Raw genomic sequence first — 16,582 nt, 5'->3', positions numbered from 1 at the left:
TGCCTGAGGAAGACTGAAGCTTTTAAATCCTTCAAGTCTTTACCTCTGAGTCCTCTCCTCTGAGGGAGGAAACCCCTGGATCTGTTACATACTCAGTCTATCAGGAAAGGAAACAATAGGACAGAAAGAGAACCGTGGGTTTCTCATCATTTAAAGGTCCCCTATTATACTGTTTCTCAACAGTATATTCCAGGTCTCAGATATATACAGAACCTGTTTCTGATTGGCTGAAACACCAAACAGATCGTTGTATCATAATCCCCTCTTTTTCAGCCCTGTTCCTAAAGTGCTGATTCTGTGTCTGTAGCTTTAAATGCTAATGAGTTGCTGCTGGCCACGCCCCTCTGAGAAGTGATTGGTTAAAAAAACACAATGGTGCTCTAGGTGGAGATTCAGGTGATAAGGTGGGCCGGGGTTACCTTGGTTGGTTATTGGCTAATGGTTGCACAACCCAAAAAAACACTGTGACATCACAAAGTGACCAAATCTGATCAGCTGATTTTCAAACATTTGTTATAGAGATGGATCCGGACAAAAATAGAGGGTCTTTGTTCTTGAGACTTTCAGACTCTCTACTAGGGGACACATATTTATGTAGAAAAGAAATGAAAAAGTGCATTTTGCATAATAGGTAACCTTTAATATTGCTTCAAAAAGCAATAGACTTTGGTTGTTATTTCATATCAGAATCTGAATTCCTTTAACTGTCCTGCAATGGGGAGATTTTTCAACAGCAGCAGTATAGTGCAGATAAAGTCAAACGAATAGACTCACATATTATATAAAAAAGAAGGCACACAAAAAAGAAGGCACGTTAATAATAATAAAAAAAAACATAAAACAAATAACAGAGAAGTAAACTATGCTAAAAAGTAGCTGGTACTGTTTACAGATTGTAAAAAGACATTTCTTTTGTATATTGTATAATGTAAATACAAGATGATGCCAAATATTTACACACTGCACTTCTCCCTGAAAGAGAGCTATCACTGAAAGCTGATGAGAGGAGCAGTGAGCACAGATAGAGGAAAAAGAAGAACGTTGTTCAGCCTTTTCTCTGTGATGATGATGATGGTGATGATGAAGAGCAGAATAATGCCTTGCTGGGACCCCTGCTGGTGTAGGGAACGTTGTGTGTGACTCCTTCTATATTTAAACAGTGTACTAATGGATGAAGACACAGCTTAAGGGAGATGGCACTTCCTCCCTGCTGGTGTCAGTTCTTCCTCTTCATCCTGATTGTCTGCTGAAGCTATCACTGTTCTGTTCTGTGACTTCACACCCCAAAGCCTTGAAACTGTTGAGTGCAGTGAGGCAGTACTGCCATCCCATCTTGTCACAGTCTTTGAGGTGGGAAGTAGTCAAGTACAAATGCTTCCTTACTGTACTAAGTAGATGTTTTCTTTACTCCCCTATTTATTTACTATTTAACCTTTTACTTTTGCTCCTTACATTTTTAACACAAATACCTCTACATTCTACTTCTTACAATTTCAAATCAGGCTCGCTACTTTAGTTTTAATCTGCATTTGGTGGAGGGATAATTATTATTTAGAAGCGTTGCGTGTCTATTTCAAGCTTATATACAGAAAACACAGCGGGTGTATGTATGACAATGACAATGACAGTGTTACTATTCAAAATAGAAGTTCTTTAATGTTCTATTAATATAAAGTGAGGTCCCAGTGAGGTTACCAGCTGACTGCTTTTTACTTAAGCCCAAACTTCTTTACTTTTACTTGAGTAAGTCAGTACTCCAACTTTTTGGAACTTTTTCTTCTCTACTTGATTGAAGGATTTGTGTACTTTTACCTTCTCTGGTCTTTGATTATGCAATGAATAGGACAGTCAAAGAGCACAGACTGGGCTGCTTCCACAGGTGAATTACACTGCCCGGCCAAAAAAAAGGTCACAAGCCTGTGGGGGCAGTGCTATGATCTGGGGTTGCTGCAGTTGGTCTGGTCTAGGTTCAGCAACGTGCCCAAAGAATGAGGTCAGCTGACTACCTGAATATACTGAATGACCAGCTTATTCCATCAATGGATCTCTTCTTCCCTGATGGCACGGGCATGTTCCAAGATGACAATGCCAGGATCCATCAGGCTCAAATTGTGAAAGAGTGGTTCAGGGAGCATGAGACATCATTTCCACACATGGATTGAGTCTAGACAGAGTCCAGACCTGAACCCCATTGAGAATCTTTGGGATGTGCTGGAGAAGACTTTGCGCAGTGGTCCGAATCTCCCGTCATCGATACGAGATCAGAGACAGAAATAAATGTTGAGACGTTGCAGAAGCTTGTGGAAACAATGCCACAGAGAATGCGTGCCGTAATCAAAGCTAAAGGCGGTCCAACGGATATTAGGGTGTGTGACCTTTTTTTTGGCCAAGCAGTGTATAAAGCATCTACAGTATATGCATCGGATCAGAACCAAAGTGTAATAGGTTCTTTCTGGGCCCATGATGCACCCTCTCACTCAGTTTCAGGAAGATTGGGCTTTTTTCTTCGTAACACTTCTGACACACAAACAAACCAACACCGAACCGAGAACATTTCCCTGACCTCATGGCCGAGGTAATAACGGCCAGATGTTGGAGTTCCTAATGAGACAAAGGATGTGAAACGTACTCTAAAGTTACTTCTGACAGATGTGCTTCTCGATGATGTTTTCAGCCTCTTGGCAATACTGTTTCACAGCTTCATAAAAACAGTTTACTATGTGCATATATTTTCTGGGGGGGTGTGAACTTGCTATGGAATTGCAATAGCTTGGTTTCAACCAGTAGCTTTGCATCATAACAAAATATGTAGAATTCACATGCTTTGCACGGAACTCATTAGACCTGAGTATTACACTACTTTATATTTCATTAAGCTGATGCGTTAATCCAAAGCGACTTACAATAAGTGCAATCAACCATAAAGATACAAATCAAAAGAACCACGCAGGTACATTTGCTTAAAATAAGCCAGACCACTGAAAAAACTACAATTAATTTAAAAATGGGTCACAGTTGTAGATGTTCTTACATTTAAATAGCCAATGTGCAGTGAAAAGGTGGCAAAACGCTGAGAAATATAGGTAATATGTTATAATATTATATTAGAAATAATGTAATCATCACATACTGAATTACATAAATACAATTTTAATTGAAAAGCAATTATATGAAGTTGAACCTAACATTTTGTATTCAAACTGAATATCATCTTTCTAATAACCTCATACATTTATGTGAGATCTGTTGACAATAATACATTTAATTAACATTTTTCTAAATTAAATCTGTCTTTTTCTTCAGTCCTTGACGCCCTCACACCCAGACACTGAAACACAGCGATGTATCACACCTGAAGGGATCTGCGTGTGCCCCTCCCCCCAACCCCGCTGTGCAGCAGTCAAACATGGCTTTTATAATTCATGACAGTCTAAGCTGGGGGGGCTGGGAGGGTCGCTGGTCTCGGCTCAGAGTCAGGAGGTGGGATAGCAGAGATGCTGCGATGGGATTTGGCCTTTAACCTGCCCGAAGGCATTCTGGGGGGAAATAAATATGTGAGTGGGACTTGTTGCCAGATGGATGATACCACCTGGAGTTTTACAGTGAAAATCTGAGCTGTTGCCATGGTAACCATAACATATAGTTTCTATTTGTATTTTTAATTCATCAATGTTTATCGGTCTGTCCCTCTGTCGGTGTTTGTCCCACACATTAAAATATTTAATATCTTTGCTACATATACTCATGGCCCCCAGAGGATGACTGAGGACTTCCTGTCTTTCTCCTAGTTCTCCCATCAATCAAAAACAGTTCCCTAGTGGTCTGCGAAGGGATCTAAAAAGCAACTTTCTATAATTCTATTTTTCTCCTGTTGTATTGTTCCTCCTCCTCGAGGATATTTTTCTTCTTATCTTTGGTCTCGCATCCTAATAAGTCCAAAATGTCTGAAGAAGAACAAAAATAAAATCTAAATAGAATCAGTAGACCGCCGTGACATCCGATCTATTCAGGCCCTTTGAATGTATTTCCTTGACCATTTTTGTAATTCCATCCTGACTCCGGGCTCTAAGGATAATGAAATCATAGAAAAGTTTCTGTCCAAAGCTTTGCCTGTCTCTATAGGTGATAACCGTAATAGGACAAACAGTTCATGTATTTATGATCTTTCAATATGCTACAAAAATAAAAAGAAAGGATGTCATATTTGATGCCCAATATCTGCAGATTGCATTTCTTTCTGACAGAAAACACTGGAAGCTGATGGGCTGATCATTTTAGTTATGTTTCTTCATATAAAGCTTCCTTCTGTCTTTCATGTTCATCTGTACGAGAATTCTTCACACTATAAGAGATTCTTTTTCAGTTTCAGTTCATAATTCACTGTACATTTCCTGCACCTTGTCCACCCAATTGTATGACCAGTAGTGTCTTTAGGATGTGAGGATGTCTCACTGAGGTTGAGAGTCCAGAATGAATCTCAAGTATGAACTCACTCAAGCTCCCTTTTTATTAGAATGTTGTCCATTCATGGTCTCCAGAGGGATACATCCTAATGATTCTGGTCATGTCAAATCTATTAAATGAAAGTTATTGGATGGGTTGTGATAGCATTTGGCCCAGGAGTTCATCAGGAAGAATTTGAAGAACATAAGTTCATTTAGAGTCCAATGCCTCAGTTTTTTATTTCATAGTACGACATAAGCAGCAGGCTAAACAAAATAAAAACATGTTAGCATACTAGCACACTAAATAAGATTGTCAATATGCAAAACTGCATCTTAGCATTGTAATTATGATTAGGTAAGCATGCTAATATTAGCATTTAGCTAAACACAAAAGTGTGTGTTATTATAGCCTCAGAGAACATTTAGTATTTAGATCTATCTACCGATGAAACTCTAAAACAATGTTTAATGACACTAGAAGTACAATTAGCTTTTAGTTAGCTAGTCACTGGCAGTCTACATGTTAATAAAGCCAGCGTAAATGTAGTCGCTTAGCAAAAAATCATGCTATAATATCATTAATCTCAACATTATGGCTCCAGTCTTAAATAAATGAACTTTTAGTTATATCTCCAAGCTGTTATATAAGAGCACAGATTATGGGTGTGAAAGGTAACATAAACCAGTGTTCGACAGACATTTTGGAATGGGATATCTTTAGAAACAGCTAATAGTTGATGTTTAGTGTTAATAAATGATCTATAATTGTATATATTGTCCACACTGCTCTTTTGCATATAGTCAACATCTTTTGATTTAACTCATGGAAAACATGAGTGTTTCCTCCAAAATGCATCCTTTGAATTTGCATTTGTGATGCAATAGAAATGTAAGACTTGATCTGACAATAAAGGATTTTCGTATCATAATGTATAGTATCATGATACACAAAAATAAATCACCGAATATCAGCCTATTTGAACATTTCAAGGAAAAACAACTTTTAAAGGCTGATTACAGCAACTGCTCGAAGGTCTGTGCAGGAAACATTACAAAAAAACAAAGAAAAAACAGTTATAACAAATATGATCTGTGAGAAACATCTACTATATCAGAAGTGGAATATACTGAGAACACTATCTTAATCCTCACTAAGGGCATGGATTTAAAGCCTGGATATTGAGGCTAATACTCTGCTGTGGCGAGTCGTCTACAGTAGATGGTGTTGGGATGTTGTGGGAGGATGTGTTGAGGCCCGCTGCTTATTTTAATCAGCCGTTGCAGAACTTGTAGAAACAGCCTTCGAAAACTCTGGCAGGGTATTACTGTGCTGTGAAAGGCTTTCAGTACACTGTTCTGCTCAGATCCTACACGCGTGTGTAAGTATAACCAGATCAGAATATAATATGAGGACATGATCATGATTACAACAGCCAGCCAAAGATCTACTTATAAATAAAAAACAAGGGGATCCAATCAGCAGGCTCGGGGAGTAACGGATCACATCTAACGGGATGACGTAATCAGGATACAAAAAAATGTAACTAATCCCTTAAAAACATATGTAATCACATGAATTTTAAACAAAACATGGGGATTACAATCAGGATTACAATGTTACAATACAGTTTTAAATAAAAATATGATAGTAGACGTGGGCTACTGGGTGACTGTTTTCATTTAGGCTACTATCTTTATTTTAAATTTTTTTTTTTCAAATGCAGTTGGTGAACACCTGATGTTTTAAACAAAAATAAGCAACTGTATACTATTCTGTAGGCCTATCCTATAACTTAAGAGGACACATTTTGATCCTTATTTTTTGGTTTCTTCTTTTCTAAGGTCACATTGTTCTGCTGTCTCACACTGAAACAACTGAACCGTTACTTTAATTAAAGGTATTATGTCCACAGATTTCCTATAACTGTATGATGTTAGTAGAAAGCAATAATATAAAATAATTGTTTTAATAAAAAGCATTGAATTCAACTTCAAATATTATTGCTTTCAACTAACCTAATACAGTTTTGTGAAATTTAAATCCATTTAATTGAAGTCAACGTTTCATGTTTTTCAGGGTTCATAATACACTTCAGTAGAAAATATCTTACAGATTTCTTTTCTCTTTTATTTATTTCTATTGCATTTGATATTGAGGTAATCCAAAACTAACAGAAAGTAATCAGATTACTTTTGTATTGCGATACTCAGATGAGGTTACTGTCTACATTTTAATGGATAACGTGTTTAGAGTAACCCTCCCCACCCGGCCTATCTGATCCTCCTGCTGCCCTGAGCCGTGCAGAACAGGCCAGCAGGACAGGAAGTGGAGCTGTAGCTGTGAACCTTGACGACTGCAGTGTCAGAATGTGCCGGCGACATCTCACTGAGAGTGTGTGCAGCAGCAGAGCCACAAGCTGGTCCATGCCGAGTCATCGTGCAGTGACCTCATCTCTCCTCACTGCAGACGCCACATCACTGTCCACACACAGACCTCAGGGCAACGAGACCCCGCCTTACTGACCTCTCCTCACTCTCCTCTGATCTGGAACCGTTCCACATGCCTGGTTGAGCTGGTACTTTGCTTAGTCAACACTTACTTACCAAAGAGACTGTTTTTAAGCATTAAAAATAAAACTGTTATTAAGTTGTAATACTATTTAGGTGAAAAGAAAGCAATTAGAGTCCCAATATGTAGCAGAACCATTACACCAAGAGAGACTACAGAGTTATTCAAAATGTCTCCATAGGCCTATTAGACTCAGGCCCTTTTCATATGTCATTCTGCCATTTCTAACAGTCTGTTTCTAATGTAAGTCTTGCTGCTTAAAGATGAGAGCAACGCATCCGGTACTTTCCCTCTACGTCATGGCCCCGCACGATTTTGGGTGAAAACATTCGCTTGAAGACACGGCCTGAAGACACGGCCTGAAGACACGGCCTGAAGACACAGAGCCTTTATTTTATTGTCCTTTTTTAAAGTAAAAGTGTAGAACATTTAAGAACATCTAAACTTTGGGTCGATGTTTTTGACGTGCAATCCACGACACAGCAGCTTTTAGGCAGGATTTTTTTAAATGGTTCACTTGGCGCCGAATGCTGTTTTCACTGGAAAGTGGGCGGGGCCGTCATTTAGCACTGCTCTCATCTCATTGTTTACAACACTGCTGGTGCAAAACCGGAGGACTGGACACAAAAGTGGGCGTGGCTACTGAAGGTGAGTACATGCTGGATAGACAGACAGGTTTACTACACTTAATCTCAGGAACCCAGAAGCAGTTTAGCTCTGATAAAACATGGATGTTAATCATGAGTTGAGCCTAGCATGAGAGAAATTTCATTGGAGCGTACATTGTGTCATTGTCGTGCAAAAATGCAAGAGTTCTGAACATGTTGAAAAATAAAACATTTGCTTTCAGCACTTCAAAACAAAGCCGCTGCCCCACTTAACACCGAACACCATCCATTCATTTGGAAGTCATGACTAACGGGCAGTTGATGAATCATTCTCATGGAAGCAGCAGCATATTGATTCAGCGCTCCATTCACAACAAAGCGGCCCCCACACTACTACTACGTGTTTCTACATCAGAGTCCTCCCATCACTAACTGGACACTCTCCTCCAGGAGGTCTGGTGCACGCAACCTACTGACGCAGGAAAAAAAGAGATGACTATTGGCTGCCTGGCCTTCATGCTGAGGAGCATCTGTTCAAAGGCAACATAGATACCTGGTTATGGAAGCAATACTCATGCCTGCCTCCTGATCGCCTGATGAATATTTCATTGTGTTTATTCTGCAATATGGCATCATCATTTTTAATATTAAAGGCTGATCTTTAAAAGAGCATCCACTGAATATGCAGGTAGTCCAATTGAAAGTCCTGATGCATGTAAACAAAAAGGCACCGTTTCTGAATACAAGCTGGGTGCATCTCTACACTGATGATGACATTTTCAGTGTTAATATAGCACCTACATCTGCTTTATAACAAAAAACCATGGACATCTCACTTAGCTTTTAGAGATCAAAGATTTGATTGACAGAAGCCTGTCAACACACAAATAACCCGACAAACTGTATGATTCTGATGCAAAAATAACTCAACTCTAACATCACCTGTTTCCTACTGAGCCCCTACCCTTTAGATATAGTTAGAAGGGAACAGCTATTCTTTTAAACTGAGAACCAACATTGTTGCTTCGGCAGAACATTTAACTCGCAATTGTGAATATGTCTTGCTAAATATTCTCAGAAAGGTTGAAATTAATATTTTAAACGCGTTACTTATGTAAAGGAAGTCACTCGCTGTGTACAACTGTTGCACACACACCTTACTGAGCATTTAAGTGTCTCTAAGATCATTGCTTTGGTTTTTCCGGTACGCAGCTTTTACGTTTCGCTTCCCTTTCATAGCATTAAGCCCCCTGGTTTGTGGCCTCAGAATGGAGCTGTTGTAAAAACATTTATGGTGCGCTAGTTGCTTAACAATTAGCAAAACACCAGTACACATCATAGAGTATTTCGAATCTAGAGAGGGATACATATTTACCTCAGAGTAAAAAGAGTTAGGGTCAGCAAAGCTCTCAGGCAGCTGTATGAAACTACTGTAGTCTGCCCCCCCAAACAGCCACTGACTAACTGTTAGGTGCTGGGAAGCAGTTTCTGATGAACAAGCAGGAGTTCCTCTCAAGAGTAGGTGAAGGCCAGACACAGTTAAGAGGAGTTTATACAGCTTACATTCAGCAGGTGAACAGAACCATGAATAGTAGCGCTGCTCTGAATCCTTCAGGCTCTCAGGTTTACCCGGTCTGGTGTAGAGACATGGGGTGCAGGTGCACTCTGTGAAAAGGACCCGCTCCCTATTTAAAGATGATCGGCTCATTTTAAGCCACCGAAAACACAACTGTTCTTATTTTCAGACATTTATACACTACTGACAACATAGTTATGTAATATTATATTCAATTTCTGACAATAAATCATCCTAAATCATATATTATGGTCCTTTAACGGAATACATACTGTATATTTCTAAGCATAACTATTCTAAACAAATCTAAAAATATTTTCAAAAAGCAGACTTTAACAGAAATGAATATATGTTAATAATAAGAATAATAATAATAATAATAAGAAGAAGAAGACTACTTACTTTTTTTGACGCAGTTTTTATGGATCGAAAGAAGATTTTCTATCATTTTGAAAAATACTTCAAATAAAAACTAGATCATGAATATGAAATGTCATTATACAAAAATCTAGTTTTGCATAAAAAACAAACTTAACTCTTTGATATTCAAAAACTGTTTTATCTTTTAATATTTGCAGCTGCATTCAGCTTTAAACCAAATCTCAGTCTGTCAGTGTTGTAGTTTATTATAATGGTATTTATTCATCCTTTATATAATTATTATTTATATTAATTTTTAACAAATTAGTTTTATCATCATTTTGGCTGATTGTTGTTGTTGTTTGTCATTTTCCTGATTTTTATATATATATATATATATTCTTTAAGTAAAAAACCTACTAGGCTTTTAATGTAAACAAAATAACATGTTTCATTTTTTTATGTTTCATTTCTGCAAAAGAACAACTAGTTTTTTTTAACAACTTAAACGTATGGACCAAATAATACAATATAGCTGTGATAAAATGTGCCACAACATGCGGATAAACTGACTCAATAACCCCAGTGTCTGCTCTGTAACCCCCGTCACTGTCGTGTAATGGATCCCCCCCTCCCCTCCCATATGAAACGCTGGGCAGGAGTGACTGCAGAGTGAGACATGACTGAGGGAATCCCACACACACACACACACACACACACACACACACACACACACACACACACACACACACACACACACACACACACACACACACACAAACACACACACACACACACACACACTGCTGGCGGGTTGCCCCATCTTATCCGTGCAATACCAATAGGACCAGAGCTACCGGAGGAGAGAAGCCTCGGTGTTGAGAGCATACTGGAAGCAAAGCCCGCAGCAGGAAACACACACACACACACACACACACACACACACACACACACACACACACACACACACACACACACACACACACACACACACACACACACACACACACACACACCGTCAAACGTTGCAAACCCATCGTATGGAGGATGTCGGTGATAAAAGCGCGCAGTATTACCTGAGCAGCTGTCAGTGAGGAGGATGAGCCGTCTCCTCTTCTTTTTCTTCTTCTTCTTCTGGTTTTGATGCTGCTGCTGCTTCTTCTTCTGCGCTTAGGTTCTCGGTCCTCCTCAGCCTCCCAGCCAAGCCCCCTCTCTCTCTCTCTCTCTCTCTCTCTCTCTCTCTCTCTCTCTCTCTCTCTCTCTCTCTCTCTCTCTCTCTCTCTCTCTCTCTCCACACAATGCATGCCGGGAACGTGAGGGGTGTAGTGCCTCATTACACATTCATTCCGCAGTCGCTCCGTGAGCAGGCATACTGTGGAGTGCCCCCCAGTAAAGGGGATCAGATGTGAGGCAGGAAGAATCCAAGGAATATCATTTGAATGCTTTATTAATGCCTTATTTTCACATGTTTTGTAATATACCTCGGAATTGTATCTAAAATGTATACTATAATATGTATTTATATGGAAAAACGTGCTGTTCCTATTATTTATCCCACCATGACACTAAATATTTGAAATATTGCATTAATAAGGAAGATATGAATTTCTAAATTAAATATTTTATTATCTCAAATTTTCTGAATAAACAAGGTATCTTAAATCCCAAGAGAAGCTTAAGTTTAGTATGGCTCGATTTCATGGCGGCGTCTGTTTAGAATAACCTAGTTTTATTTTGTTTGGGTTTGAGACATTTGGAAATACGTGAAATACAGGTGCTTACAAGCTTCATGTGGGACAATGAGTGTGTTTATGTGGGACATTTTACTGAGTTTACAAGAGTCGGTTTGGATTCCATATTATGTCCCTATCCTTTAAAACATTTTTTTGATCTAATCCTTAAAAAGAAAAAAATCTATTGAGACTATTAGCTGCTTAACATTTATAACAACACTTTACTATTACTTGCTTTTTTGGTACAAACTATGCAGGTAAATCTCTTATATATATTTGGTGTGAATAGATTTTTTTCCAACAAACTATCGTCCTCATGATACTTTTTTTTCAATCTCTGAGTCTGGAAAGATGAGCGCAGCTAGCTCTCTACCACAGTCCGCTGAGCTAATTGTTCTTTAGTTCAGCAGCTGTCACCTCTGTTTAATAATCCTCTTTTGTGTTCAGGAGGAATGGATCCATAGATCGATATTTTTCCTTATGAGCCGGGCATGTCGTGTGAGTTCGCATGCAGTGTTGCTGACTCTTTGGGAAAAGTCCTCCAGCGGCTGCATCCATAAATAAGTACATTTACAGACATTGTTGATTGATTGACGGCTGGCTCAGCTAATGGAGATAGCCTTCTCTTGTTTTCTAAGCAGTCAGTGGATTAAAGCTAAGTTTTAGAAGGGCAAATGTCAATCAAATTCAGGACATTGTCTCAATGTGTGGGACGCTGGACAAATGATAGAAATGCTGTGCAGTCCCGAAGCAGGACACCTGGTCACCCTAGGTAACCTGGTCAACCTGTGAGTGGGACCCAGGTACCCCTCAAAAGCATGCCTGTTTGCAGGACAGCAGAAACTCTGCAGATCTTCCGTCGCAAACTGAAAACACATCTGTTTCGATTATATCTTGGCACTTCAATTCTTGCAAAGTTTGCATGCAGTGTTGCTTCAAATGGCAAAAAAAGCACTTTTTAGAGTTAGCTTAGGCCCTGTAACAAATTCCCCAGCACTAACAATGGTAGCACTTGCTTCAAGTAAAAACAATCTGCACTTTCCTTGTTCGGAGTTTGAATCTCTATATTGTTGGTGCTTTGGATAAATCGTCAGTTAAATGAAATGTAATGTTATGTAATGTAGTGTCCATTAAAAAACACACACCTATTCTGGATTCTTCTCCCTGGCTCTGATAAACTCGATGATCCTCCTCATTGTGTTGATTAGCGCTTCAATTGGCCCTGATTTTGTGATTGCACTTTTTTAAGGTGCAGATCACACTGTTGTACAGACAGAAGGCTAAACAGCAGTAATACGCACAATCAGCAGTTGGTTGGAGCCTGTTAGGTTCCTATGCAGAGAACAGACCAGCAGAGAGAATATCTACCTGCTCACCAGATCGCCAGAAAAACGACTCCAAAATGCTAATGTTGCTAGGTGTCTGCAGGATATGAACGGTTTGCTAAACAGATGATATAAAGAGGGAGGCTGTGGCTCAGTGGGTTAGTGTGCAGATATTCGGATCAGTGGAGCTCTGTTCAATCCCCACTGCAGTCAGTTTACTTGGGCAAGACACTTCATCCAAAATCACCCACAGCATGGAGTAAGTCTCTTTGGGTAAAAGTGTCTCACAAGTGACCTGTAATGTAAAGAACCTAAACGTCCTTGCCCTGTATCATGAACAGTAGTTAATGGACTAAACATTACTGCAGATTATAATGATGATATATCTATCTGATACCAGCTGAGCTAAATATATCATGACGACACTGATGCACAGGAGACAATGTCGACCCGCAGCTGTCACTGATGTAACAGAGTGTAATTACAACATCATTAATCCCATTTAACCCACACTCTGCCGCCATGACGCCACGCCCTCTGCTGTGGATCTGTATGGTCCAAAACCAATGTCTATTAACTGCTTTGTTCATCAAAACATTAATCATAGGTTTAATTTGACGAAGGTCTACGGGTATTTAACTGACTGAAGTCTAACAGAACCTTAGTATGACTGATCGGGCTACACATTACACAACAGGATCATAAACACAAAGCTGGATTAAGAAAACTGTATTGTTGTGGAGAACTGTGTGAATGACTGCTGTGTTAGAGCTAATTAATTTTTAATGAGCAGCGATGGTCCAGCTTCCAGCCCTCTGGAGGAAGTCAGCACATTCACAGATGCTGCGAGAGAAACCAATTAATTCCACATTTAGAGGGGTAGTTCTGCTGGTTCGTGGGGTTGTATGGGATACTTGTGCATTGTCAGGAGAAACAGGAGTTATGACTAGAAAGCAACATACTGCTGGGGAAGGGGGCAGCAGCAAAATGTGTTTTATCCACCTAAAACAATTCTATATCATTTTAAGTGTATGCTATATTTAGAATATTTTTGCAGCTTTATCTTGATGTGAGACAGGTCTTCCCAACAGAGAAGTGAAGCAGCTATCTATGTTCTTTTCATAGCAGACTCCATTGATAAAGACAGTGTTTTCCCTTTGCAAAACATATGAAATGCTGGTCAAACAGTAATGCAACAGACTAACTGATCATGGCCAAGGTTGGTAAGGAAGTTTTCCAATTCCCTGGAATTGCGACCCTCCTTGACTCTGGATTCCAGTTGCAAATGCTTTCTCACAGTTACTCACCCTATTTTTCCCCTGATAATGCTACATTGTGAACAACAAAAGCGTATTGAAATCAATCGTAAGAGCGCTAACCTTAGCTGTAAGCTAGAACAGCACAGTGCTGCTTTGGTAAGTAACGGAGCTAAAAGCTAGCATCAACAGAATGTCCATTATGCACCTTCTGTACTTGCTATGGTAAATTATAAGGTTATAATAATGTCATGTGTTGAAATGTACTGGTGAATACTGCCTGTTTAACTTCATAAAACCAGCTCTAAGCAGGTTATAATTAATGTGTTAGGCAGCCAGCTATTTTGCTTGTTAGCCTTGCTCCCAGGACTGGGAGTTTTGAGCACAGAGGGAGTGTTTCACGCCAGCACATGGACAACAGAACATGTTAGCAGTATTAGCTGCTTTGCTTTATCTTGTGTTGTTTCACTTGCTTGATATTTGGCTATGTTAACAACATTGTGAACTCGCTATTTTTTTTAGTTCTGCACATCATCACAATACCAATTGTAACATTATGTGTGTCTGTGTGTGTGTCTGTGTGTGTGTGTGTGTGTGGGTTGGAGCTGCAGCTCTGTTTTCTCTGTCTGCCTCATCAGTGACTGGAACGCCACCAGCGGTCGGCTGAGGCTTTTAGTGAAATGAGGCAGCGCATGAAAAATGATCAATACAGCTGCTGGTCCTGTGACATTAGAGATTAGGCCTGCAAATCACCCCCCCCCCCCCCCCCCCCCACACACACACACACACACTCAAAGCATCACAAACACACACACACACACACACACACACACATATACATACATACAGTGCCTCCTATTTTGTCTCCTGAATCTGAAGATGTTTTATTTGAAGATGAGCATTCACTATAGTGATTCTTCTTCATTGACGCATACCAAATGCATATTAATGCATCCGTTGACACTAAACACAGATTTGTATGGTATCAGTTAAAGAGTGAAACTTTGACTTTATGAATATTCAGGTATTTGTTTACATCCAGAATAGATTGTTCCATTTGCAGGCATTTTGCAATGCTGACCACTAAACCTTGGTCAAAAATGTAAATAAGAAAAAAATAGTTAATGTTGCCCTTATTATTCTATTTCTATTAACAATAGACCGCATGCCATTTGCTTTACACAGTCTATGGTTGTGTGACAGGTGTTGCTTATGGTAACAATTAGATGTATGTCTAGTGCCCAGCTCAGCTCGAGTGTAGTATGTTAGCATCTTTTTGTTTTTCAGCTGCAACCAGCAGCTCTATTTCCTTTTTTGTTCAAACCGAATTGCCTTTTTCTTTGCAAATCACAGCTTCCAGGGTTCAATAGAGTTCAAGACAGTTCCCAGGATCAAAATGGAGTGTGTTTGTTTTTTCTGTCGGTTTTCCTGCATTAAAAAAAGAGGGGTAATAATATGTCCTGTGGTGTTTTCTAAGAGAATACAAAAAACAGGAAATGTTTGTATTGTCAGTTAAATCTCCACTCCTTAATAAATACAGAATAAATAAAAATGGATGTGTCCGTCTCCACCACGGGAGCCATTCCTCTGCCGATCCCTTCTTCATTATGTGTACGCTGCCCATTAAGATGAAGCTGTCTATGGAAAAAGCAGCTGTGCCTCCCAGGATGCAACAGGCCTCCCAGTGACAGTATGTAACCACTGACATTAACAGCCTACTTCCTATCTGTGTCTTGCCCTGACTGACAGTAGACGGAGCACATGCCACCTGCAAGGAGCTTCCATGCCTCCACATGTCGGAAAATCAGGTTTCCCTGTATCGCAAGAGCTAATGAATTAAATATGAATATTTTCCCCTTGCATTGTGTGCCCCCCCCCCCAGGTGTTGGAGGTGATTATGTTTTTGCTGAGTCATAAGCGTTTTGTTCCAGCAGATGTATGAACGTTATAGTGGCAAAAGCCCAGTGTGGGGGGAGTGAGTCGGATCCTTGGCTCCTGTCAGTAGAAGTTCTGTTGACTTTCAGAAATGTTTCTGGTGTTGCTGTGGTCAGCATATGTATGTTTACACCAAATACCATTGATCAGTTATTTTTGAAGGTGTATGGTCAAATGTTTCTTATTTTGCTGCTGTTAGCCTAGGCAGGGATTGTAAGTGAGTCCTCCAGTTTGGTTTGGATTCATATATCTTTACTTCTAATTGATGGATTTAAATTCCTTTTTGCACAGACATTTATGGACCCCAGAATATGTATCCCTGGGTCTTTGAATGTCACCTGACTCCTCCCCCCCTCTAATGACACGATGAAATTGAGTTGTATTAATTAAATAGTTGGGGAATCATCATTCATTTTGGTTCAGACATCATGTTGCCCTCAGTATGGATTGAAATCCTAAAAGTGATCCCTCAATATTATATCTCACACCATCATCAGGTCCTATAGTCCAATACTTTGGTTTATGACTAAATACCTAGAGAACAAATTACATCATGAGCTCTGAGTTATTTAGCAAAAGAAGCATGCTGACAATCAAAATCAGGCGCAATTTCCACACTTCTGTTTTTGCACTGTGAAATCCTGCATGGTGCTTGTTAGGGAATATTTTACTGAGGTGTTTAACCTTTGACCTAGTTCATCATGTTCTCCTTCCTCTGTCTGTATTGCCATGGCATAGTTTTTCGGCCTTGCAGGTGCTGTTATCTTCATTAAGG

The 16,582-nt window shown here is 39.5% G+C and overlaps 1 protein-coding gene across 1 annotated transcript in view; it reads right to left on the bottom strand.

Moving 5' to 3' along the window:
- LOC134878972 (synapsin-3-like) overlaps nt 1-10,703 on the bottom strand; it is a 125,043-nt gene extending 114,340 nt beyond the window's left edge. The window contains exon 1 of the mRNA XM_063905166.1: nt 10,635-10,703. The gene's annotated coding sequence lies outside the window, so the exon portion shown is untranslated. The remainder of the gene's footprint in view (nt 1-10,634) is intronic.
- Nucleotides 10,704-16,582: the final 5,879 nt, after the last annotated feature.

Source organism: Eleginops maclovinus, chromosome 17 (genome assembly GCF_036324505.1).
Source record: "Eleginops maclovinus isolate JMC-PN-2008 ecotype Puerto Natales chromosome 17, JC_Emac_rtc_rv5, whole genome shotgun sequence".
In the NCBI taxonomy this organism is placed as follows: domain Eukaryota; kingdom Metazoa; phylum Chordata; class Actinopteri; order Perciformes; family Eleginopidae; genus Eleginops; species Eleginops maclovinus.
The sequence above is the reverse complement of the archived record's forward strand: the minus strand, read 5'-3'. Positions and strand labels throughout refer to the sequence as shown.